Below are 27,831 nucleotides of genomic sequence, written 5' to 3' on the forward strand. Positions count from 1 at the left end.
GACAGGAAGCACTTTTAAAAGTTGAGACATGAGAATAATGCTCGTCAGTTATCCTTGGTGGACAAAGTGAGAGTGAAAGGTTCAGATCCTTAAAGCAAAGAAAAAGAAGTGCTTTTCAAAGCTGGGGTGATACTGCAGGTGACAGGGACCACACTGCCTGAGGGCACCTCCGTGGGCCACTGCCACATTCCTCCCACAAATACTGGTGAAAGGGTGGTTTTATCCTCAGGCAAAGCTTCTTGGATTCAGTGAAACCCCTCTCGAACATCAGATGGCATGTCACAGGGCTGCACACTTGTCTTCTTGCAGGGCTTATAATGAGTTTTCCTCACTGCTATTACCTGAGCCCCAAAATGCACTGAGGCAGGGGCAAAGGTCAGGCAGTCAGTGTAGGTAATGAAGGATGGGGGTTGAGAGAGGAGGATGAGTGGTCATCACTGGTTATCAGAGAGGACAAGGGACTGTGAACCTCTGCCATCCTGCTCCTGGGCCTTCTGGGTTGCTAACAATGAACTTCCGTGTCCCTGCTCTTATTCTCCTATGTGAAGAAGAAGAAAAAGGCAATAATTAAAAGAGGAGTTCTGGGGTCTATAAAAGAGCAAGGCACACCCCTTCTGATGGACTCTCAGCTCTGGGGCCCCTTCCCTTTGCAGAAATCTGTCTCAGTCCCTTTCTTAATTGAAACTTGCTTTCTATCCTTGCCTTGACATTCCTCTGGTATTTAATCGAGAACAAGGTCCTGTTCCTGATCTCCAAGACCAGTGTCACAAGGAGAGCTGTGACAGATGAGTCGGTCTAGGGAATACACAATGGGAAGCACAGGGGCACGTGGAGAACAGACGTGGAGGACAAGTTTGTGGCAAAGTCGCCCATACCCTAAACACAAGGAGTCATGAGAAGAACATCAAGGCTGCTGAACACCGGCAGCTATAGCAGCACAGAACTTAAAACCACCCCAAATTCCAACTAAAATAACACATTCTTTAAACTGAAATCTTAGCAGAAGGAAAGTCATGCTTTTTTTTTTTTTCCTTGGGGGGGGGCATTCCAGGGATTGAACTCAGGGTTCCTTAACCACTGAGCCATATCCCTAGCTCTTTTTCATATTTTATTTAGAGCCAGGGTTTCATTGAGTTGCTAAGGGCCTCGCTAAATTGCTGAGTCTGGCCTTGAACTTTTGATCCTTCTGCCTTAGCCTTGGTTACAAGCGTGTGCTGCTGCACCCTGCGAAACTCATTCTCTTTTCTAAGGGTGCAGATTCTTCACTGTACACTCTCCTGATACAACATTTTGAGCTTTCAACAAAACATACATTTCATATGAAAGGATAGGTTCCTGTTCCAAAAGGAACCCACAGTCCAAACAGACAAAAGAGTCATCAGAATCAGACAGAGGAATGAGGGTGAAATTAGAAATATCACAGAGGAAATTTAAAATAACTATTAATAATGTTATAGATTCTAGTAAAAAAAAGGCAGACGACACGTAAGATCAGATAGTAACATCAGCACAGAGATTGAAACTATACAAAGATAAAAACAAAGAAAAATCAAAATAAGAAACAGTAATGTAGAAAGATTATCTTTGAAAGATTTTTGGTATATCTCACACAACCGGAGGGAAATGAATTTACAAATGTTATAGATTTTACAAAGCTTAAGACTCAAAAAGAAAAAAAAAGATTGAGAAAAACAAAAGTGCATCCAAGAACATTGTGACAATTCCAAATGGACTAAAATATTCTGTGGATGGTAAAGGAGACCTTTTTGTTTCTGTACAGAGGTTGTTAAGAAAGTTTTACTGAAATTTGGGATGTGGGTTAAAAGTCAAGTCTTAGAAGTTAACTTTTGATCTCACAGATCAAGCTAATTTCCTAAATATTTTTTTGTTATAATGATGGTGGTCATAGGAGAGACCCAGAACATGGGGATAATGTAAATTCTAGAGCAGGATACCCTGATCTTCTCTTCCCCCTGATGGATTTAATGACATTCTAAAGGGTTAGAGTAAGAACATAAATTTTATTTCATTAAGGTTCCCAAAAGATTCTGAAGAGGAAGGGAACTAGCAATCTTTATCTCATATGCAAATATCCACATTCATTTTTGGGGAGGTTATTTACCCCAGTATTGTGCAATAATAGGTATCTGTCTTATTCCCATTTCATTTGGGTAAGCTGCTAAAAGCCTGGGAATCTCTCAAGGGATGATATATTTTGTCAACTAATGAGTTGACTGATGGGTAGGGGCAGCATGAGTTGCAGGATTACTAGGCCGGGATGTTCAGTCCCATCCCTCCACATCTGGGAAAGGAAACAGCCTGAATGACTAGGAGCCTCCTGGAGGGTGGAGCCTATGACAGTCTCCCACATTCTGCCTCATGCATCTGTTCACCTGAACTGTCTGTAACATCCTATATAACAAACCAGCAAATAAAATGTTCCCTGAGCCACTTGAGTAAGATAACTGAACCCGAGAAGGAATTTCAGGATGCCCCATGTATAGCTGGTCAGAAGCACAGGCAAAAAACAACCTGGGGCTTGCAACCAACCAGATTCAAGGGAGGGTCAGACTTAGGGGTGACTCCATCAACCTGTGGAATCAAATGCCAACTCTAGGTAGGTTGTGTCGGAATTGCATTAAATCAGAGGATACCTAGCTATGTTTTGTTGTTTTTGTTTCCAGTAGCTTTGCTTGCTTGGAGGAACCCCCACACAAACATCTGGTATCAGAAGCACATTATAAGTGTAAAATAAGAGAAACGGAGGCTGATTTTATTTATTTCTACCCACACTTGCCCACAATGCAAACCCATGATGTGCAGAACCACATCTAGCTTTTATAGCATTTCCTCAGAGTAAAGAATCTTGACACCAGGGAACTTTACAGATATTATTTATTGTAAGCAACAAACACTCATCTGCTGGGTTCTGGAAAACTTAAATGTAATATTAGGGTGATATCAAGAAATGCACATGTAAAATTTTTAATACATACAAATTTTGGATCACATGAGGGAGAGGAGAGAGAGAAAGGGAGATTTAAAGATATCATATGGCTAACTTTGAAGTTGAAGGGATCAGAAGTCAAGGAATGCAGGTAAGGTATAAGGACTGAAAATGACTGGGAAAATAATTTGGGGTGACAAAAAGCTTAAAAGAAAATATAATTTAGCTTTGGGGACCTGTAGAACTGGGATGTAAAAACAAACACAGAGCTGTAAACTGCCTGCAGGAACATTAAGAGTATGCCCCAATTCATAGATATGTTTTGCAAAGATGGTGAGCTATTATCGATAACAAAAGGGTAAAATATTGACTATTGTGAACAATTGTAAGCTCATAATTCTACAAACTAGATAAAGCTAACAAATTCCTTAAAAGATACAAACTATCAAAACTCAATCAAGAAAAAATAGAGAATCTGAATAGTCCTACACTTTTGAGAAAACTGAGCTTGCAGTCAAAAACCTGCCAAAACATTAGAAGCAGGTGATTTTGCTGCTGTATTATACTAAACACTTAAAGAAGAAAGAATACAATTCTCTAAACTCTGATTCAGAAAACAGGATAAGAGAAAATACTTCCCAACTTAGTTAAAAAAAAAACTGGGCAATGACAGCACAAGAGAACAAAATGGTTGTAGGCTACAAAGTCTCCTAAAACTATAAGCATATTAACATGCAAATTTAAAAAAAAGTTAACTTCAGCACAATCAAGCTGGATTCTTCCCAAAACTCCAAGAAGGCTTTAACATATGAAAATCTGTCAGGACAATCTAAGGGACTAAGTAAAAGAAAACATGATCATATCACTAGGTGGAGAACAAAAACGAAGCTTCTTTTTAGACACCATAAAGGATGTCTTCAGTTGCCTACAGGTAAAGTCATGGTCCAAAACAGATCTGATGTTTTCTGCTAAGGAGGGATGCATACTCTCAGTCTCCTTTAAGCATCATTCCTTAACCTGGTCAGTCTGATCAGTAGGAGCAGAAAAAAAAAAATAGAAGAAAGAAAGAAAGGGAGGAAGGGAGGGAGGGAGGATGAAACAAAAATAATATACAGATTTGAAAAGAAGAAATAAATAACTTCCTATATAATCATAAATACTGGGGCTGGGGATGTGGCTCAAGCAGTAGCGCGCTCGGCTGGCATGCACGAGGCACTGGATTTGATCCTCAGCATCACATAAAAATAAAATAAAGATGTTATGTTCACCTAAAACTAAAAAATAAATATTAAAAAATTCTTTCTCTCTCTTTAAAAAAAATTTAAAAATTAAATAAATATTGCATTTGTCTATGTTAAAAGTGCTTCAAATTCTATAAGATATTCCTAGGACTAATAAGGTTAGCAAGTTTTCAGGGCATATGATCCATGTTTAGTATTTTATCATATCCCTATTTGGCAGCAATAAACAATTGGCATTTGAAATACAATACAAATATCATTTGTAAATGAACTAAAAATAATGAACTATTTAGTCATTGTCAAAATCCCATTGTGACAAAATACCTCAGAAAAATATTTATAATGAAAAAGATATATTTTGTCCCATGATTTCTTAGGTTTCAGTCTAGAGCCAGCTGGCTCCATTGCTTTTGGACTTGTGGTCCAGCAGAAAATCATGGTGAGATGGTGGTAGAACAAATTTGCTTACCTCACGGAGGCCAGGTAACTAAAAGATATGGAGAAAGGAACAGAGTCCTCATGTGCCCATCAAAGGCATATCCCCAATGACCTAATCTCTTGATGAAGAAGACTCACCTCTTAAAGCTTCCACCAATACAAATGCCGCAGGTTGGTGACCAAGCCTTCAGCATATGGGCCTTTGGGCGACATTTGTGATCCAAACTATAACACTTGGGTAAATCTAACAAAATAAATGCAAGAGCTTTATGATAAGAACTATAATATGTTGATGAAAGAAATAAAGATCTAAATCAATGGAGATATGTACTATGTTCATAGAAAGGGAGGCTTAATAATATTGTCACTTCACAGAAATGAAATGTATAATTTCCATGGAATTATAGTAAAAAATTGAACAATATTTTTTGTAGATTTTCCAACTTGATTTTAACATAAAGAGAATTAGAAGGATCACAAGATCAAAAGGATTTCTGAAAAAAATACAGTTGAGACGTTCATTCCAACTAATATGAAAACTTACCATAAAAATATTGCAACCATTACAACATGGTATTCAAGAAAATACTGACAGATACATATATTGGTGTATTAGAATAGAGGGTTCCTAAGTGGACCCAAACCAATACAATCAACTGTTTGGCTTTTTATAAAGATACTAATACTCCTCAATGGAGAAATATATTTTCAACAGATGGCAATGGAACCACTGGATGTACATTTGCATAAAAGTTAACCTCAACAAATACCTCCTATGGTATATGTAAATTAGTTCAAAATGGACATAGACTTAAACATAAACATGGAGATACCAGATTTCTAAAAGATAACATAGGGGAAAATATGCATACTGGATCTGACACAAAAATCATAAAACCAAAAAAGAGAAAGAAGTGAAAAATTCCGATTGATCCAAATTAAAAACTTTTACTGTGAAAAAAATACTGTTAAGATAATAAATAGATAATTCACAAACTGAGGAAATATGTATAAATCACAAATTTAATAATGGACTATTTTCCTAAGATAATAAGAATATCTAAAGTTTAAAACCAACAAAGCAATTTTTAAAATTCAAGATTCTGAACAGACATTTCACTAAAAAAGGTACGTGGACAGCCTACAAGCTTATGAAAAGATATTCAGCATCATTAATCATTAAGGAAAGAGGAGTTAAATCAGCAATCCAATACCATTGCACACCCATTAGAAAAATAAAATAAGCTAATTTCTACAGAAGTAATAGCAAGCTGAGGCATCCCATGCAAAGCACCAAATCTGTCACTCAAGGCTGGGAGGAATGCAAGTGCCATCCAAGCCACTTGGGAAAATAGCATGGTGGCTTCACATAAACTTAGACATACTATCAAATTCAACACTATTAGTCCTAGTTACTTATCCAAATGAATTAAAAACTTATATCCACACCAAAACCTTTACCTGGATGTTAAAAGTAGCTTTGCTGCTGATAAACAAAAAAATGGGAAATAAGTCAGAAGTTTTCAACAGACTTGTGCATAACCCTGTTGTCACCCATCTTTAAGACAGAATCATACTCAACAATACAGAGGAACAAACAACTGATTGATGCAATGACAAGGATAAATATCCAATACATTTTATTAAATGAAGGAAACCAGACTTAATGACTATGTATTATATGGTTCCATTTATAGGGCATTCTGAGAGATGATTAGCCAGACTGTATAAAAGCAGACTATAGAGGTTATTAACATAGTATTAGTTGCCAGGGTGTAGGGATGGGAGAGGAGTTGACCATGATGGTGTTCTACAAGTGTCAGAAATGTACTAAATGGCACCAGGATGGCACATACATAGCCCCCGCCATTTTTTAAGATCCATAGGCCTCTACACCATAAAGGATAACCCCAGAAAGCAATCAGGACTGGATCCTAGAACAGAAAAAGAACATCAGTGAAAAAACTTCGGAAAACTAAATAAAGTCTATAGTTTACTTACTATTATTGTACCAATGTCGGTTCTTCATTTTTGTAAGTGTGTTATAGTCACACTTTCAGGGATCTGGGTAAATACCATACATGAACCTCCTGTGCTATCTTTGTAATTCATCTATCAAATAAAAATAATTTCAAATGAAAAGATTTTTAAAATAATATGTGAAAACCACAATCTTTTTTAAAAATATAAACCAAAACTAAAAATGTGAGTATATTTCTATAAACAGAGACAATGGTGCAGAATTAGAGGAAAGCATGGAGAATCTCCACATTGCTTGACTTAATACCAATGCACATACATTTCCTTTCTGTAGACAGCTAATAAGCACCTCTAAGATTAATCCAAAATCTATTAAGAAAAAACAATGATAATAATAGTTTACTTATGGCATTGTATTGAAATCACTTCATTAGGATTAGATTTGAGATATCCCCATCCCATCACTCACTGTAACGTTGACATTTCTAAAAGTCCATGTATTCTATGGATAATAAGGCCACAAGAAATGCACGATTCTTATGTAATGTTTTCTTATCTGCTTTTATGTATGCAGTCATGTTTTCAAATGCTTCCAATAAATAACATACAATGATTACATCAAAAATTCAGTTCACTGGATTTAGGTTCTTAGGAGCAACTACTACATACAGTACAGATGGTCAATTATAGTAAATAAACAGAATATAATAGTAGAAATGGAAAAATGACATCATACCTGGGAAAAGTTGGGTATGCTGGTGGGGAGAGAAGAAGGGAAAGAAAGATCAGAGATGCTGGGATTTTTCAGCTTAGGTGGTATGAACAGCCAAAATGCTGCACAGACATGATGTGAAAAATAAAGAAGTTTATTAGTCACTGCAACCATAATTAGGAAGAATTGGGATAGAAGGGGATGGTAGAATAAATCACCTTTTTTAATACTAAGGTATTAGCAGATGATACTTAACTCATTGTATCTGTCATCCTATATATAGGATACATAAAACACACACACACACACACACACACACACACACACACACACACACACACATATATATATATGTAAACACACATAAAAACAAAGCAACAAATATACATTGGTCACTTTCAAATATGTACTATGCTTTTAGAGTTCTAAAAGCAGTTGAGGAATGATTAGAATGTTTGGAAAATACATATTAAGATATAAAGCTTTCAGGTTATGATTTGAAACAGATTTCAATGTACCTCTGTCAGCTTCATTGACATATTTTCAGAATTGAAAATTTGAAACTTGAGGGTTTAAAGCTGAGATATCAAGACTCACAAGTACATTTATATGCTGCACAATGACGCTTAAGTCCATATGGACTGAAAGTACTACCATGGTCCCATATGATCATATCGTCCAGTGACATCAGAGCCATCTTGGTTTGTGTAACTCCACTCTGACATTCACCAGAGGATGACATGGCGTTGCTGTATGTTCAAGGGTGGAGTGGTTACTTACTAAGTGAAAGGCCCTGGCTTCAATCCTCAGCATTACAAATAAATAAATGAAAAGGATGTAATCCTATAATGACACGTTTCTCAGAATGGACCCTGTCTATAATTGATATAGGGCTCTATTATCCTATTAATAAGTACCCACAAGAGAAATCTAGAACCGAAAACAGTGAAAAGAGATTCGCTGAGGAGTGAGCCTGTAAATGAGATGCTTGAACTATTCAACGCCTGGCAACTTCAAGTTCCCTCTTCCACACCTGATAAAGAAAATATATTTTTAAAAAAATGGATCAAAGCCCTTTCAATGTTTGTTCTTTCGCCAGTTAGCACTATGATGTTATGTCAGTAGGGGGCGCTAGCGAGACGCTGCGGGAGGGAGGAAGGGTCAAATCCCAGATTCCAGCATACTCTCCAGGGGCTCCTGCAATGCCTGGCTGGGCCAACTCTCAAGGCGGGTGTCCCTGCAGTGCATGGAGGCCAGCAACTCCCAATGGACAGCAGCTTCTTTTGCATCTCCCACAGGTGGTTTCATAGACTTAATTCCTCCAACAAGACCCCTGTGAACAGCGTCCCTCGGCACCCTTCTAGGTGGATTTCTTGAAGGTTCCAGATAAAAATTAATCAATTGACACTCAACCTCCAACATCTATAGTGCAAGGTCAAGACATGTAGGTTATTACTATTTGTGTGTGTGTGTGTGTGGGGGGGTTCCATTGTACATCTATTGTCTACTCGTAATTACTAAAGACCTTTCTTCACTTCAAAATGATCACATGATAGACTTCCTGTAATTATACTTTTTTGTTAAGAATATACGGTGTTTTTCTTTACTGTGGAATTTAATATCTACCCATGTAATGTTCAGTTTCTCCTCAACTGTATGATGAACCCACCATAAGTTGAAAATATTATAAGTCAAAAATGCATTATGTTGTTGGTCAAAAATACATTTGATACAACTACCTCACTGAACATGATAAGAGAGCAATCAACAGGGCTCAAAATATCGGTTGTTCCTAGTCCAGCTCCTGACTGGAGAGGCATCTGATTCTCACTGCCCAGCATCTTAAGATAGCATAAAATTACATATCACTGGCCCAGGAAAAGATCCAAAATCAAAATCTTGAGATATGCTTTCTACTGGATGCTTAGCCACCACCATCATAATGTCAAAAAATAGTAAATTGAGCCATTCTTAGTTGAGGACCATCTGTGTATACTGGGTTGTTTATGTTTCTGTTAAGAGCTTTACCCACCGTTCACATGGATGATTTTTCTTTGGTCCTCAATGTTTCCCTGGAGCCAACAATTGAATCCACTGTCCCCTATCTGGGAATCCTCTGCAGTGGCCAGGAACTGCTCCATGTGCATCTTCTGCCACCTCTCAGTTCCTTGCTGTTTTGCACTCCAGTGCTCTGAACTTTGCATACATCTAGCGCCCCTTGCCTCATTCTTATTCCAGACATCTAATGCCTGGCTAATAGGCACGTTGCCCACTTCCCAGGTCCCTACTAAGGGCAGGCAAATCGGGTTACCACCCATGGCCTAATTGCTTAATCCCAAAATCATAGGAAAAAAAAAAGACCATAGTAGTTCGCCACATCATCTTAGGAACATATTGGAGCCAAAGGTTGAAGTGAAAATATTGTGTGGAAGACAAAGAAAACATAATCGGCAAGAAAGGGTAGAATTATGGGGCTGAGGTGTGTGGTCATTATATATCACATTGTAGGGTCGAACTAAGGAATAATCAGGTCTTAGTCAAGACATATAATAAAGGAAACAAGTAATGGTAAGTCTGGGTGTGCCCAGGCAATTCCCATTGGCCATACAGTCCTCCAAATAGGTGGTATGTAGTAGAATACATGCCATTTATCTAAGAGGTAATGCCAAGTAGCCAGTGACAGTTGCTGAGAATCTCTCAATACCTGACCATCAGGACAGAGCAGTGTCCACCAAATCGTTATGCCAACTGTCAAGTAAAAATGCTGCATCTCCACAGTGAGCTTCCATTTCATTTAGTTTGAATGAACTACCAGCTTATTCATATGCTCACCTTGAAGATAATGGAAGGGGCAAAGATTAAGGACCTGGAGTGAATTGTTTTGTGCTAGAATTTTCTTCAGAAATATGCTTAGAAACACAGTTTATTGCATATCATAGTTTATTGAACATCATGAGTCAAACATTTCAGGCCATTTCTACCAAAGAATGAATGAATTCAGTGTTTTTTGGAAAGATGGATAAGCACATGGGTGAAGTTAGGATCCCATCCCACAATTGTAGCAATTACTTAAATTTCCTTCCACCTTCCCTCTGTTTAACAACAGATTACATTTGACAACATCCGGAGGCAGGGAATCCCATTTGGTGGAATTCTGTAGAGCATGAATTCACGCTTTCAGTACTGTTATTTCTATCTTAGGTGGTCAAAAGGAAAGAAGAGTTCTTTTTGATCAGAAGAGACTGATTTCAATTATGGAACATGAGTGAGCTTCCTCCTGGTATTGACAGCCTTGATTCAGGATTGCCTTGGGTACACAGTGTCAGCCATGGTGACAAGCTTGGAGGAACAAAATGCAGACAAATCTGAGATTTCCCACTCTTTTGCACTGATGGCTATTGCCCAGCAGGGGCCAATCTGAGATCCTAGATTGGGTTTGGAGACCAGGTGCTGTGTGTGCATGGAAGCCCCCAAAATGATCCCCCTCAAAATTTGTAGCTGACTTGAAATATTTAAATAAGATTTTATTTAAAAATTTGGCTTAGTGTTTTCATGAACTCAGACAGGAATTACTTCTGTCCAGTAAAAGGAAGAAGTGGGGCATTTATTTATCTATCAGACTAGCAAAAATAGCACTAATGATTTTAAAACCTTGGAAATATCTATCTGGATAACACAAGTACACACTTAAGTGTATATTGAAGAGTAAGTGAAATAAAAATGGATGACATGCATCCGATGCACGTTTGGATGGCAATCATGATTTGTTTTTTTCCTTAAAATATTCAGAAACATCTTAAACCAGGTTTTAAGATTATAAGTCCAGAAGCTTTTCCTGGTTTACACACACACACACACACACACACACACACACAACAACAACAACTTAGAGAAAAGCGAAACTTCACTAACACAAATAAGAGCTCTGAACAGCATTTGAATTCCCATCACAGCACACCTGGTAAGAATCAGTCTACCACAGCATCATCAATCATGCCGAGGCTGTCAGTTTTGACATCCTTTAAGTCTACGTTGTGTGCTTAATGACTACATGACAGAAAATGTAAACAGACACCACACATCCAGGTATGCAGTACATATATGTGTGTGCTATTTCTGTATTTGAATATTTGATGTAAAGATGTGTAAAAAAAATGCAGCATATGAAACTGCCCATTAAAACGTGTACACATGCATGCCTCAGAGAACAAAACACACACACACACACACACACACACACACACACACACGAGCAATTTCTCACATAAAAACCACAAAGCTCATTGTAAATCATTTACCCAATGCACAATGGCTTAGATCAAGAGACAGACTGTGATATGTGCCCATCCATGGGTGCATTACAGTCTAAAGAGAAACCCCTTCAACCCTTCTTTGTGACACACAGAATCACGACTTACTAATAGGAACTCAGGAGTAGCTGGTGAGCCCTGTATTAATAATTCATCAGGTGCAAAAAGATAATGGTAAAGTACTTGAATATTTGAAAGCCCATGTGTATATTTGGTTTAAAAAACAACAACAAACTCAGAGTCTAATTTTATTATAAGCATATTGCTTACTTTTAATTGATCATAGAATAAATTCTATTCTTTCAACACCTTAGTTAGTATTCTTCTGTCTTAACAGGATTATTGAGTTTAGCAATTTTTTTTTCATCTTCCAGAAAAATACATCATTTGCTGTTTTGCAACGTGTCTGTTTGGGGGACTTCCCCCATTACATGTTTATAATTATAAACACCTCCAATTTCTTTGCCCCACCTCGTACTGAATCCTCAACCCACTTAGGGTTGCAAATATAAGGAAATTTTGGATATTAAATGCAGAATAACAAAAGTGAAAATAGAGTATTTCAAACTCCATTCTTTTTCATTAAGCCACAGAAACTGTTTAACTGCTAATACATTTTTTCCTGACTCCAAAACCTAAGGTAAAATATGATGACTCTTTCCTTTTTTTTTTTTTTTAATTAATTTTCTTCTCTCTAACTGAGATTTGCAAGTGGGACAGCTTTTGTAATACTGAATCATAACATGAAATATAGTACTCAAGTTTCATAAAATAGTCCCAGAATGTCAGATTCATTTAATATTAAACTTCTGTCAATTTAAAAAGCACTGACAATGTGAAAGATACAAACACCGCCCCCCCACCACCATTTTTTATGGGTGTGGAAAAGTTTTCATTTATATATATATATTTTTTTCTTTTTTTCTGTTACCAGTCAGAACAGTGAGCTCTGATGTTAATTTTGCATTGTGAAATTATTTGTCTCAAGCATGACTTTCAAAGTTCTGGCCATCTATTTGATTAAGCCTACATTCTTTCAAATCCCTATGTGAATTCAATATATAGCAACGAATACTTCCTTTCTTAAATCCTCATTTCAAGGAAGAGATAGAAATGAGAAACCATTCTGTCAACTCCTTCTTCATGCTTCAGAAAATTAAGAAGAAAATAAGTAAAAAATTATTGAGAGAGAGAGAGAGAATGAATATGAATGTGAAAGGAGATCTATAGCCAGGCATTGTTAAAAATGGCATATAAGCTTACCTTTCGGATTTGTTTTATGTGAGCAAATGTTTGATTTCTAGTAGGGTGATTAGGCATGTTAGGAATCTAACTTTACAAATAAAATCTAATAGCAACAAAATGTTGCTGTGAAATGATTAGTATCTTTTGTTCTCCTGAAAGTATTATTTTATTTTGCTTTTCCACAAAAATATAAAAATGGCATCTGGTTAGGCAACTATTTCAGCTAAATAATTCCACATGGGGTCCAGCTTACAGCTAATGCTGACATTAATTCAAAGTCTAGTTTCTTACTTAGTTTGAATCTTTCTCATTACCTCATTACTTAATCTAAGGTTGGCAACTTGCCAGAGGAAGCCCCTCCCCCCCAAAAAGGCATCTTTCCATTTTCATTTAAGACAACAGAATATATTACAAGTTAAAAATTCACAAGGAAACTTCACTGAAGAAGGAGAAACAGCAGGCATCTGGCCCACTGAGCCATTTTTTTTTCAAAGGTTATCGGCAATTCTTGCTTTCAAAGTCGTTTTCCTTGCACTTCAGATGCCAGAATACACTTCATACAGTAGTAATAATGGGTTGCACCAGAATTAATGAAAAGGTTCCATGTTCGCATATAATAAATAAGTACCTAATTAAAGGCACAGTTAAGCCAGAAGCTCAGATATTGTCTTTTATATTAATATCTTATACTTCTTTAGCATTTGCTGGGAGCCTCTTCAACTGACTGATGCCCAAAGGGAGCAGTGAGCAACCTCTCAGCTGGTGGCTGGCACTGGTCTTGAAGAGAGCTAGTAAGGAACACTTTGCAGTCTTTCAAAGTTGCTCCACCAACTGTCACCAGCTATGGGTGCTGAAAAGATCCTGTCACTTCATCCAAAGTGATTTACTTGGTCAGAAGGAAAATTTAAATACAAAGCATGCAGCTAAGAAGCTGGTGAAAAAGGATTATGAGTATACAAGAGCACATGTGTATACGACACTAATACATCTTTAGGAAATTTCAGATCCCCAAAGCCAGGATTACTGCCAGGGGCAGGATGGTAGACCTATGCAGAGACCTTTACCACTGCAGTTATTATCTTCCAACTATTCAATTCAACTTTATAGGTCTTTTATCAAAGCCATTTAAAAATAAAAGCAAAAGAAAGAGAAAGGAAAAGAAAAACTCCCATCCCTTCAATGGAGAGCAAAGAAAACACATTCAGGTTCCAGTATGACTGGGAATCACCTGCATGCAAATACCCTGTGGCCTTGTACACTTGGTCCAATTTTCTTGCCTTCTTCCAAATTTACCAATGGGATGGATGCACCTGGTTGAAAGCAAATCAAAGCATGAGGCATTTCAAACTTGCCAGTCTCCAGAAGAGAGCCTAAGGGGATCATCTGAATCAAGAGGAGGTGACTGCAATGTCTGCGGCTGCTGCGGAGGTGGTGGTAGAAATCCAGCCTTCTTTTGCAGGATGGTCCAGGACAAGGTAAAAAAGTCCCCGCAGTTAGGGACAGATCTTAGATCCTATGGGGAAAGTCTTAGGAAAAGGCCATTTTATTTCCAGATGAAGAAAAGAAACACGGTTCCAATGTAGGCACCCAACATTCAAATGCGTATTTCCATATGCCAATTGGCAGAGTGGCCCTATCCTATTCATGACAGCAGCAGGTGGCTTGGCCAAGGCTTACCCTTTGGAGCGAACTCATACAGCCTCTGGACCCTCCTGTTAGCCCCAGCAACTCAGAAGGGGAGAGTTACTGAGGGAGCTAGCTGTGTACTTGCCCCCAAGGCAGAATCTTGGCACAGGGACTTTGGAACTCTCTTTCAATGTATGGTTTAAGTACTTTAGCCTGGCCTGGCCTCTACACATGTGGCCAAAACATTTTTAAAAGTATAAGTTTCAGAGGAGAAAACAATCTTAGAGTAGTGATAGAATCGAGAGAATACTGTTCCCAAGAGAGATGTTCACAGATGGCAAGGAAATTCCTGCTCCAGATGAGACAGTGTGAGAAAAGAGAAGATCCATAGTAAAATTGCTTTGTGTAGGTTTTAGGAGATATTTGTTAGAAGCCATCATTAAAAGCATTTGTGAAAAGCAGCAAGCTGTTGAGGAGCACAGCACATGTCGAAGCGTCCGACTTTAGATGTCACTACAACCTTACTACTGCATTTCCCAAATTTCTGTGAAGGATTAGAATAGCTTGACACCAGCCCATGTACTCTGTCGGCCGTTCCTGGAGAGGTTACATACTATGCTCTAAATTTCTTCACAGAGGCTATCATGTGGCTGTCCCAGCAAAGCTGATTAGGGAAGCAGCTTGACTCAGATGTAGCCTCTGTGCCAGCCCTTTCCACAGTAACCTTACTCACTGTTGGAGGCAGGGTCCTAGCAAGGCAGGATACAACACACGCAAATCAGAAGCCCCCTCCTGCTCTTTGATGGGATGGCGATACTGTGGACAGCTTAAGATGCACCCAGAGTGACTGATAACACTCATTCATTCTGTGAAATATCCTCTTTTTAAAATAGCATTTTTTAAAATTTTGCTTTTATTTGAGGTGAAATATCTATGGATGGATAGGCAGATGAATGAATAAATGGATAGAACATATCCAGAAAACACATAAAAATACAGCACTTGAAGATTCCTGCAAATCCAAATGAGTAATATTTTTTTTAAAAATTCACCACATTTTCTCAGGAAAAAAATAAAAGCCAACAGAAAACTAATCCCCTCATCTCAGAAATATGTTTCCCACTTAGAGTAGCAATCTACTGTGGCAACACAACATTTTTGCTTGAATTATTTTTCCAAAGGAAGGCGTGGCCAAATGCTCACAATTTAAGAGCCACGTAGCCAAGGAAGTCCAACTAAACTATTAGACCAAAAAAAAAAAAAAAGAACTCTGATAACTGGCATCCAAACTGAAATCTGGGAAAAACTGAGACAAATCAAACATCCAGTGAAAACATTACCAAATGCTACACGACGCAACTGCCTATACATTTCTAATCAGTATTCATTTCCTGTCCTTAAAATAAACAGAAAATAGATTTCTCCATTTTCCCTAAAATCAATCTTTTGCAGTATCTGTCAGTTGCTTTCTCCCAATTAGTATTCTACACTCATTTATTTTCGTTGTAAGTTAATTTTTTTTTTTAACATACCTTGGCACGGGGTGTTTCATTCAATACTTGTAAATGAAACAACAGAGCAAAACTGTTCTTAAGGCCGCCAAACTTGTAACTTTGTTAATGAATTGAGATGAATCAAAGGTACCTTATTAATTATTGCTTGCCTGGGAAGTTAAGCTTTGGCTTTTCACCTCACTGGGCCGGAGAACAAGATTGCCTTTGGCCATGTCCGAGGGGCTCATTAAGGCATCTCTGGGGAATGGGAAGAAATTGTTAGTGAAAAGCAATGGTCAGTGCCTCTCCCGGAAACCCAGCAGGGAAAGGAAGCCCTCATCACAAAGAACTAACAAGGCTGCCTGTACTACACCTGTAATCAAACTGGCCTGGAAATGCCTGGAGACCACTGTGCGGTCTTTGTGATTTGGGAAGTTATCTGAAAATGCTGAATCCAATCCATAATTGATGTGTGCACGCAATTATAATCCTCCAGATAGCTAAAAATGTTGCAGTTCCAAGCCTCAAGGAGTGGGAAACTTTAACATGCATGGCATAAACCAAGATATTTGATATAATAAAAGAGGAAACGATTTTACTTCCTATATTGGCAGCAGGAAGGTAATTGAATATATGCCTGTTTTGCTTAATGAGTGTTATTATATGTGACTTTTTGACAGTTAGTGGACCAGGGTACAGTCTCTATTGTACCAAACATGTTTCAAGTCATTTATATTGCACATATTTCTGTGTGTACATAATTTTGATTCTACAGAAAGTGGAGAGATCTCTCTTAAGTTAGGTGAACCATTAGGCATGAGCATTCACTGGAAACAAGAATGTGTTCGTGCAAGTTTGGAAGGATTGGGGACACGGAATTCTGGCAATGGACTCATAATGACCTGTTACTTCATTCACTCAGTCAGTGTATTACAAATATTTGTAAAACTTTCAAAATGGCAGGTCCCCCAAGGTGATTCTGTAATGAGGCTGCAGAGTCCACAGGCTGAGGGTTGGGTGCACCCATGAGGTCAGTCAACAGTGTTTATTGATTGCTCACTGTGGGCTGAAGGCTAGGCTAGGCCAACCTGCTTGTGCGGTGTGAATTGGTATTGGGTGTCAATGAAAAGGAAGTCCTGAAATGTCACCAGCCCTCTTTGCTGGGACTGACACTGTATGGAATATCTTTCTGTACTCCAAATGCATTGGAAAAGAGGAAAGAGAGGACACATCTACTACACATCTTGGTGTCTCTCTCTCTCTCTCTCTCTCTCTCTCTCTCTCTCTCTCTCATCCCAGCCTCTGGCACTTCTTTACTCAGGTCATTGAGGAAGGGAAACTCTAAATGGTGATGTTCAGCTGCAGAGGAGGCCTAGAGAAATTTCTCGTTTCTTGGGCCCAGACTGGTATTGGCTCCTGATTTTTAAACATTCCTTGTCAGTACATGGGGAAAAAAAAAGTAGCATTGTTATAGTTTCAAAACACAGGAACTCAAGATTTTTCTCATTATTAAACTATGTCTGTAAAATATGCACACATTTGGTTACATTAAAACTTTATATATTTATCTTGGAAGAAAAATTTGGAATGAAAACAAAACCCTTGAATTTTAATTCCTAACAGTTCTAAAACAATCCTATTAGCCAATAGATATCAAGGCAATTTTAATTTTCTGATGACTCCTCTCATTAACTATTGCTTATTATTTGAAATTAATACCTATCCATATTAGCCTCAGAAAAAGTATGCAACAAAGCTTGAAGGGATGGTGAAAATTATACTAGTAAAACATATAGCCCTTCTGGGTCATTTTAAAAGTTCCAAGTCTAGTATTTCACAAGATAGTAAAAAAAATGCACAATCAAAAATTCAAATCAATTTGATTATTTTCCAAAAACTCAGTTATAAAATCTGAGCTTATAGACACATTTTGATAGTGAGGATTGAACTGATACCTATTCAAGTTTCTCAGTGAAAGTTTGTGGGTCTTATTCTACCAATCTGACAAGGTTAATAAAATAATAACAATAAACAGCTAATATAAGACGTGGAGGTATAAAGAATATTGAGCTCAGATACATTCCACATGGAGTCAAAAATGAAATGCATATGCTCCAGTTAACTTCTGGCCAATTCATATGAAATAGCAAGAAATTCTTGCTATGCTTTAAAAATCTGCATTCACCAGTGATCCTGAGTTTATTTACTGTATTTTTGTTACAACAACCCCTAAGGAACCTTTGTCAGCAGGTGTTTTTTTTTTTTTTCTAATTTTCTTTTCTATGACAGTGTACCTTCGCTGTACTCTAGTTCTTTAGAGAGCCATAAATGGTCCTAAGACCTAGCATTTTTCACATCCGCCCTCTACCCCCAAGAATCAGTTTCACCCCCTTGGGGGCGCTATTGCCCCTGTTGAGAAGGAATGGCATCTGCTAATTTCTTATTTCCAGGCAGGGGACGGATGTATTTTCTGTAAGAATCTCACCCATTTCCCCCTCTTATCCATACAGGATTGTTAAGTGAAAAGCAGAGAAAACTTTTTAAAACATCTTTGAAGATGCATGAAGGAAGAGTGGCGACAAGAAGGGGAGAAATCCACCGGAGGCATTTCTGCCCCGTGTGTGTTCACCCTGCCTGTGCTGCTGAGAGCAGATTCTGAGAACCAGCACCTCTAAACCGGGAGGCCGGCTCCTGGCAGCAGCGCTGCAGGGGTGTATGGCTGTATGTCAGCAGCCCAAGGAAGCAGCCACCCACCGCCATCCCAGCTGGCTGCTGGACCTGCACTGCTGCCCTGCAGCCTGCAGACCCTTCCAAGCCAAGCAGGTGAGGAGCGGTGAGAGCGCTTTTGATGTTGCCAACCCCCATTTGCCACCCAACTTTTTCCCCTTCCAAAACCTCTTAGAAAACTTCAAAGGCCTCCTTGCTTCTTGCCTTAATCCAGTGCACTGAGACCTCCAGTTCAAAGAACTCTCCTTATACTTTTTTTTTTTTTTCTTTTTCTTTCCTTTCCACAAAGTAGCAATTACAGCTCCGTGGCGTGGCGATTGGGCTCGGGCGATCCGCTCCTGCTATTAATTCATCTTACAAAGGGGGCTCATTTCCTGGCATTCAAATTGACAAGAGACCAGAGAACAGAAAAACCCTTTCAACCAGTTCCAGCTCACGGAGGGGAAGAGGTATTGGAGGAGAGAGCCCCACAGTATTTGAGGTGGGGGGCACATTTGATACTCTGTACATTCTGCTGATTGAATGATTTTTGTTCAGGGAGAGCTCTTTTACTAATCTTTTACCTGCAAAAGCCTTCAACAGAAGGCGAGGCAGCACCAATGTAGCTACATTTTGACAGAGGAGATTTACAGGAGCTTGCTTCCCGGGTCTCAGGCTCCCGAATGCATCTTCTTGAACATTACACTAAACTTAAAAAAGAAAAGTGTGCAGTTTACTCACACAGAAAAGCCCTTGGAAGAGGAGGAGATGAAGCGCGGCAAGAAAGCAGTATAACAGACAAGAGATTAAAGCTTTTTATTCAGTATCTCTTTCGTATTCAAATTGTGCTAAGGGCTCTGTGAAACTTAGAAGCGAGCTTGTTCAGGAGGGCTTCTAAAGTGTGTACATGGATTTCATGGGAATAGAAAAGAAGCCACAGCCTGGGTAATGAAAGAAAGATAAGATGTCCTATATAAAACAACCCAAGAGTGGCTCAATTACTTTAGCAAACCATCAAGGCGAGCTTTGAAGATTTGAGAAAACACTGTTAAAATTTAACAAAAAACTCATGTTGCAGGTTTTGTACCATAAATGTTTGTATACTCTGTGAATGGCTTAAGCTATATTCCCCCTACATGAATATTGTTTATTTCTTTGGTTCGGGGTGTGGAGGAGACCAATGCATTTTGATGGTACTAGCTATAGAAAAGGAAGGTCCTTTATCAAAATAAGTGAAAGTGAAAAAAAATACTTGGAATCATTTGGAGTCAGAAATTCAAAAATCTGGGTGTCTTTATTAAAAGAAAATATGCTGGTGAATCTTGAAGTCGCCTCACTGCAGTTTTGAGTTAACATTGGGTGACTGTGTTTTAACACAGATTTAATGCATACAATGAAATGTTGTCCGTGAAAGTCCTTATGAAGGAAGAGGATGTTTTTCCCTACCTACATTTGTAATATTGAAAATACTTTTGTTGAAAGAAAGCAAAAAGCTTCCACTTGTATGTGGAATAAGATAAGAAGCAGCCTTAGATATCGTTCAGAGAGAAAGCTAAAGAGTTATGGCCTTCACAATTCTTCAGACCCAAGTCACACTTAGCAGGGCTTCTCATGCGATATACAACATGGTTGGGAACTTTAATAAACAGAAGACGAACATTTCCCAAACATCCCCCTTTTTGTTAGAATAGCTAGTTGACTCATTTGATATTCAACTCCCCTGTGATCTTACATGGATTGGGATATTGAATCAACTTTGGACCTCTTTAGGGTTTTTTTTTTCTATTTTTTTCCCCCTGGTAGCTTCTTTTAATTGTGTAGCTATTGACTGTTTTTCACATTTCTGGTCAAAAATTCAATAAAATTTCAGAACTTAAAAAGTACATACTCTACTTCTTAAAGTTTTGGCCAAAAGAATGGTAAGAATAAACTTGAACTCGGGTCTCTATATGCATTTCAAAGAGATTAATACAGAAATTCTGAATTTTTTTTAACCAAAGCCTTTTTTTATTAAAATATGAATTAAAAATTTCCTCAAAGCATCTATGAAAGGTTTCAGTCTGTCAGAACAAGAATTCTCATTCTGGAAAAATGTGATGAATCTCGTGAAGTTAAAGTCTGTATTCAGAACTAAATTTTATTGCTCAAATCTGTGCAAAGCAGCTTTACAGAATTAGGATTAATTTTTAAAATTCGTATCTAAAATCGATGTGACCCAGAGTCTATAAAATTGATCTACATTTAGTTTTCTATCTTTAACTGAGAAGAAAAAAAAGCCCTCCTCAAAAGCACAGCCACATTGATCACCAGCCATTAACTCCGAAAATAAAGGTAGCAAATTTAATTTAAAAAGGAAAACAGTAGCTTTATGATAAAGATACCCCTGAGTAATTGGAAACCTTGGAAACCAGGAAGTCGCTGTGGCCCATGACCCCACCTGATTCTGGCACAGGATTGAGGAGTCACCAGAGAGGGAGCAGGTGGCGGTCTGCAGGTGGCAGGGGCCACAGAGGTCCTCCACACCCATCTCAGGGCTTCTTACTGGGGGCTTAGACCATGGCTTCACTGCTGTGATTATGTGAGTCTTGCCCGTGGCCGAAACCTTGGCCTTCCCAAGTGAGCAGAGCATGAGAGGATCCAAAGACAGATGCAAAGGATGCAGGAAGTGGGAGCAGCCAGCAGGAACAACTAGCACCTTGTGCTAGGAAAGCCCATTTCTGCAAAGACTTGCTGGGTACAGAGGCCTTGGAAGTGTGTAACTGGGTTTATAGAGGGGAGGTGCAAGAAGAGGAGAGACAGACCAGAAAACAGAGACAGTAGTGGAAAGGAATTGCCCTGAGATAATTAAAAAAAAAAAAGTGTGTGTGTTGGGGGACAGCAGAAACACAAGCAACATCGTGATCGTTCACTTATTTTCCCCTATGCTTAGAATGACTCAGTCTCCTCTCTGAGACAGTGACCCCCGTAGTATTTCCTTTGCCATCACCCACATCAACATTTACCAGTATTCTTAGGAAAACACAGAGGATTTGTCACACACACACAAATTCTAAACAGCACTCAACACAGAACCTATAGAGCTTAAATATATTTTTTTTGATGATGATAATTATCTGTGAAAAATATTTCAGGAAAAGATCAGATGCAGAATCTTGCTGTTTTTCTTTTCTCTAATTATCATATGGTTCTACACCCAATGAGTTTTAAATATGAAACCTTCCTTGAAACTTTAATAACTAACAACAACTCAACCCACATTATTGGGAATACATGCTGGGAAATGTTATCTACAGCATCCAGGCCCAAGTGTTAGATTCTCTTTGACAGTCTCCATAATCAATATAAAATGCTATATGATCAAATCGGCTGCAGTACTCAGGGTCCAATGCAGAGAGGACTGAAAAGAAAGAAAGAAATGGCTGGGCTGTAATCCAGTGCTGCAGGTAGCCACAGAAGATAATAATCAAAAAGTAACTTGAGAAGATAGGGTAATATATTTCCCCACTGAGAAATCAAGCTGTAATTAGATTGTACAGTGAATTAAGGAATTTGCAGGATCTTGTGTGCAACAATGAAATAGAATCAATTTTAAATATTACTTATCAAAGACCCATCTTTTAGCCTGTATACTTAGAGAAAAAGCCAGGGCTCAGAGAACATAAATAATAATGCCCCCAGACTCAGCTTCTGTGAACCTTGCATTCTAAAAATAAGTTACTTCCCTTGCTAAGAAATGTAACTACATATTTCTTTTTGTCTTGCTTAGTTTTCTGCAAAATATTCACCCCCTCTCTTGCTGTCTCAACATCTTCCCCCCCACCCCCTCTCATAAACTCTCCAGTCCCTTCTCCCTCCATACACACAGGTACACACAGGTGCATATAAACTACTATTTGAAAAAGAGATTGTGCTGTACAAGTATTTTGTCCACTAAATTATCTTAATATTCTTCCTGTTTAGATTTAAATGGACCAAATCTGTCTAAATATTACTAATAGAACAAAAATAGCAGTGACACATGCTATTTAAATCTGTAGGATATGTTCCCCAATACAAAAGGATTTAGATTTAAGAGGATTTTATCATCTTACTGAGGAAATAAATGGTATCCAAAGTTCATTTGTAAATGAAATATCTAACCTCATTCTTTATGAGAAGACTGTTTTAAGAGCTAAATTGTTACTAGATTGTCTATCATGTATTTAGAGTATGAGATGCCTATTTTTAAAAAAGCAAGAATGTATGTGTAAATCAATTAGTGTGCAAGGTTGAAGACCCAATTGTTCTTACATTATCACTGATATATTATAGAGAAAAAGATATACTTTAAAGGTAGATTACAGTAAAAAGTTTCCCCTTCAAAATAGAAATAATTAAATTTTATTACCTTCATAAATATTAGCAATATCAATCACAAAATTGTGCAAAAACTGTTCCATATACACATTAAAGTAACCTTCATGCTTCAGAATGGAGAGCAAACTAAAAATCTTACCAAAACATCCTTGTGGCCAGCGTGAGTTGGTCACATCAGAGGAGTGCAATCTTACTGTTAGGGAAGTCTTAGTATTCAAAAGAAAAAAGTCTAATAGTCAAATCTGATCACATAAGAGAAGGATTCATAATTTCTTTAGGATTTAGAATGAAAAGAAACTAAGGCCTTCACAGTTTGTTAAAAAAGCACACTAAACTCTATTTTTATGCTTCCTGTATTGATGAACTTTGATTCACTTGAATACCATCCATTTAAACTTGGAATAGATTGACCCTCTTCACATGCAGATTTCCCAGAGCACAGACAATTGCTTAGCCTTAGTGGATGCTCAAGAGTTATCTGATGTACAAAATTTAAAAGGTGTGTCTGCTCATATGCGTGGGTTTCTCTATTTCAGCTAATTTGATTGATTAGTCAACTGAGGCTAACATGCTATTTTATCTTCTTTCCAGGTGGGTTCAGTATGGTTTAAATTATTTGTTCACAGTGATGTCCCTTAGGAAATGATAGCAGCAACAACAATAATACCTTATGCTGACACCTGGCTGTGAGGGTCTATCAGGGCAGAAATCTTCTTACCAAAGACTAGTTCTTTCCAAGACACACTTTGATTTTAAACTGAGACAGTCTGAGGGTTCATTTCAAACCACAGTTCTGACTTATGTAAGTCATAAAAATGGGCAATATTTGAAGTAAGGTAAATGGAAACATGCTACATTTCTTACATGCTTGGAATTGGACAGAGGAGAGTTTCATTTTCTATACAAGTGGATGCCAATTTCCTACATCAACATCAGTTTTAAACACAGGTGCACACAAAAAATATCCATGAATCTAGGCCCACCCTGAGATTTGGCATGGGCAGGTCACTTGTATTACCAAACAAATATCTTCAGAAATATGATTTTCCTATTAGCCATGGAAGTAACTGAGCTCAGATTTCGATAGGTATATGTACAGCCATATAGATATAAGTATATTGCATATGAGAATGCAACCTGTAGGCATAGTCTTCCCTGCAAGTTTTTTGGCCATTTGCATCTGCAGTAGTTTCATGATTGCATAAGAATAACAAAAGGAAATGTTAAATAAATTTATTTTATGAAGATCCTGCATAATCTAAGATTCAGTTGGATCGCACAGAAAAATTAAAATTTCATAATGCAAAATAGGAAAGGATACACTTTAAAAGCATTTGTTAGAGGGAGGGAAGAAGGCTGCTTCATACAACTTTCAACTTTTTGTTGCATGTGTTAATCATAAGTTAAGAGACAACTCTTCTAAGCAGTCTTTTGTATCTAAATATAAGATGTCTTCTAGTTATCAGAATGACTAAGGTTATTTTGATAATATAGAAATCTGTTTATTTGAGATTCCAAGTTTGGTTTCTCTGAATGTTAAAAAATTTTCATAATTTTTTCCCAATACTAACCAAATCTGTTATGCTTTCTTAAAATTTTCTAACTGCAGAATAAATTTTAATTAACCTTTCACAACATATCCTTGCTAAGCATAGAACCATCACGGGATCACTTCTTATTTCAGAAGAGATATGAGAAAATTATAAAATGGGGATTTTTCAATTCCAGTTGTTCATATATTTCTAACATCATTTATAAACCAAATCTGCATGCACCAATGCCCGGTTTCCACTTTGATAGAGATGTTTCTAGTTTGGCAAAAGTTAATTTGAAAGTTAACAAGAAGAGATGTTTCAAAGTACTTGCAAGGAAACTGGGAAAAAGGAAAATGTTAAGTTATTCAATAAATTACTTAGAAGTATCACTATGGAAACCCGTGTTGCCTTTGTTCCTTCAAGTAGCTGACAGAGAGATGGTGTCCACACATTCCTTTCTGAGCACCTCAACTGTTTGTGTAAGTTGGAAGTCGGGGTGCAGGGGTCCAGGGACCTTCAGCTTTTGATTGGTTAACCCCTTCCTTTCTGAAGCTTCTGCAAGACGGCCCATGTGTGTGAAGTCCTCAACTCCTCTTTGATGATATTGGAAATCCATTCGTGGATTGAAAAGTTACACCAGTTCCAGAGTAGGCTTTGGCACTTTAATTAAATTCAGTTTAATAGTGGCTTTATCAATGTCTTTTGTGGTTAAAGGGCAGAAAAATGGCACTGTTCACTGCTTTGAATGCCACTCTTTATTGTTTAGAATCATGTTTTTGTCATGGACATATGTTTCATTATTTCATTATATAATATATATACATATATATATATATTATACATATATTTAGAGAATGTATATATTTACAGAAAATGCTTTTAGACACTAAATTCAGTGATAATGTGAATATTTTCTTGCTGTACTAACTTGAGGGGAGAGAAAGAGAGGAAGGAAAAGCAAGCATGAAGAGAACAAGTGTAAAGAGAAAATAACTCATAAAAATTATTTAATCTCATGAATAAGTATAGTTGGGGAAGAGAGAAGGGATACGTTAGGTTTTCTTGGAAAGATTGCATCCCTTGTTTGCAGTTATCCTTCAGATCTATTAGCCAAAGGTGGCAGAAGAAGACTTGGAGTAGAGGCTGTTTCTGTCCCTATATTCTCACCTGCATTATTCCCTTTTTCATTACTATAACAAAATGTCCAAGGCAGGATACTTATTAATAAAAGGGGTTTGTCCCATTTTAGAGGATTGAAAACCCATGATTAGGCAGCCACATTGGTGTAGCCACTGGTGAGGACCTAATGGCCGACAGCATCACGGCAGGAGTGTTGTGAGAGCACAAGATCACATAGCATCACAGAAAGCCAGCAGAGGGCTGAGTGCCACCATCCCTTCTGAGGACACACCTTCAACTGACTGAAGGCTCTCCCACTCAGCCTTAAGATTCTGCATCACTTCCCAACACCTAGAACATAAACTCTTGGTGGACAAACAATTTCCAAATCACATCATGACCTTTGAAGAGGCAGCCTAGCACTTACGGAGGTAAGGAAGGCATGATGGGGCAGACCTATGGCACTTGAACCCCCAAGTTCCTACCCAAGTAAAGAGTTCTGTGTTTTATTATTAGAAAGGATCCAATTTTCCATGTTTCTATTCTAAAAAAATATACATAATATATTTTATAAAATTAGAACAATTCTTTGTAGAATTTATGAGGCTTAATGTATATGTTGCCGCAAGTTTCTAGTTTGCATCATGAATCACACCCTACTGACAAATGGGAGAAGGTTTAACGGTTTCTTCCACAGCATAAAGATGAGCAAAGATGTGGAGAGTCTATTGGTCAATAAAGGTCCAAGGGCAAATCTTTTAAGGGCCTGGGGCTGATGAAAGAGACAGGTTGGACATACAAACAAAAACATCAAACTAGCCCATTATTTATTGTGAAGTAAATACTAAACACAGCACGTTAAACCCTTATTTTGTTTGTTTTAACTGTGAATGTCGTATATATTGAAGAAATCTATTGGAAAAATTCAGGTGAGCTATTTCACGCAAAACATTTTGTTTTCTAAATTTGGAGCTGTATTATATGATATACAATAATTTTTGAGATATGGAGCCTTTATCACATATCTTGATTTTAAAAAATTTAACAATGATATATTTCATCTTTTATTTCTAAAGAATTTGCCTTTCTTGGGGCTGGGGTTGTGGCTCAGTGGTAGAATGCTTGCCTAGCATTGTGAGGCACTGGGTTTCATTCTCAGCACTGCATAAAATAAATAAAATAAAGGTACATTGACAACTAAAAAAATCTTTAAAAAAGAAAAATAATTTGCTTTTCTCAAAGAAGTATCAACATTGTCATTGTTTAAAACCCAAATAATTACTTACGAAAGCAAAAGGACTATTCCATCTTCTTTTGATATGCAGGTACAGTTTTGAAGAAATATAATAATTCAATAACTTTACATTACTCAGAAAGTTACTGAGGGAATTTTAGAAAGGCATAGACTGGCCCTACCCAGGAAGAAAGATTACTCTTTTATTCTAGTTTACAAAACAAAAAAACAAATTTGATAATAAAGTTTATAATTATCTCACAACTTAGTGTTTAAAAGCTTAGTGTGTTATTTAAATAATGTTTCATTTTTTTTTACATCTGAAATTATTTATCATCAAATTGCAATAAAACATGTATATATGATTTTAAAGACAGTGTACATCTTTAAATATGGTAGGAATCTGAAAGTTTGTAATGCAAGAAGAGAAGGTAAGATACATTTTTCAAGAAAATTAAGTTTGGAGTTTACATGTATGATTTTACATTTCAATAAGTTGCATATTATTATGAGATCAGCAAAGTGCACAGATTGAACTGTATCTGCACATTGTTGAGTGTAGAATGCTGTGCATTTTTCCAGTGGACTCTAATTATAGAAACACCTGTACTGTATAAATTTGTGCTGACCCACTGTGAAATTATGTTGTGTTCAATAGGCCTTAAAATTTCTCATTTCTCACCTGTGGGTGAAGTACTTTTCAAGCTATCTGCTTTAGCATCACACACCTGTACTGAAAAAAGATACTCCATGTGAAGCTATTTAAAATATTTTATATCATTGATCCCACAATACCTATTCCTACTAACTAATATGTTCACATAATGCAAACTCATGCTCAAAATCGCTAAAAGGACAAGTATTTCCACTTTTTCACAGGACTAGAAAT

General features: G+C 37.4%; 1 protein-coding gene across 1 annotated transcript in view; it reads left to right on the plus strand.

Moving 5' to 3' along the window:
• Positions 1 to 24,978, plus strand: part of LOC120887197 (mitoregulin-like) — a 62,162-nt gene extending 37,184 nt beyond the window's left edge. The window contains exons 14-15 of the transcript XR_013428704.1: positions 18,503 to 18,815; positions 19,012 to 24,978. The gene's annotated coding sequence lies outside the window, so the exon portion shown is untranslated. The remainder of the gene's footprint in view (positions 1 to 18,502; positions 18,816 to 19,011) is intronic.
• The last annotated feature ends 2,853 nt before the right edge of the window (positions 24,979 to 27,831 follow it).

This window comes from Ictidomys tridecemlineatus, chromosome 12 (assembly GCF_052094955.1).
Source record: "Ictidomys tridecemlineatus isolate mIctTri1 chromosome 12, mIctTri1.hap1, whole genome shotgun sequence".
Taxonomy (NCBI): domain Eukaryota; kingdom Metazoa; phylum Chordata; class Mammalia; order Rodentia; family Sciuridae; genus Ictidomys; species Ictidomys tridecemlineatus.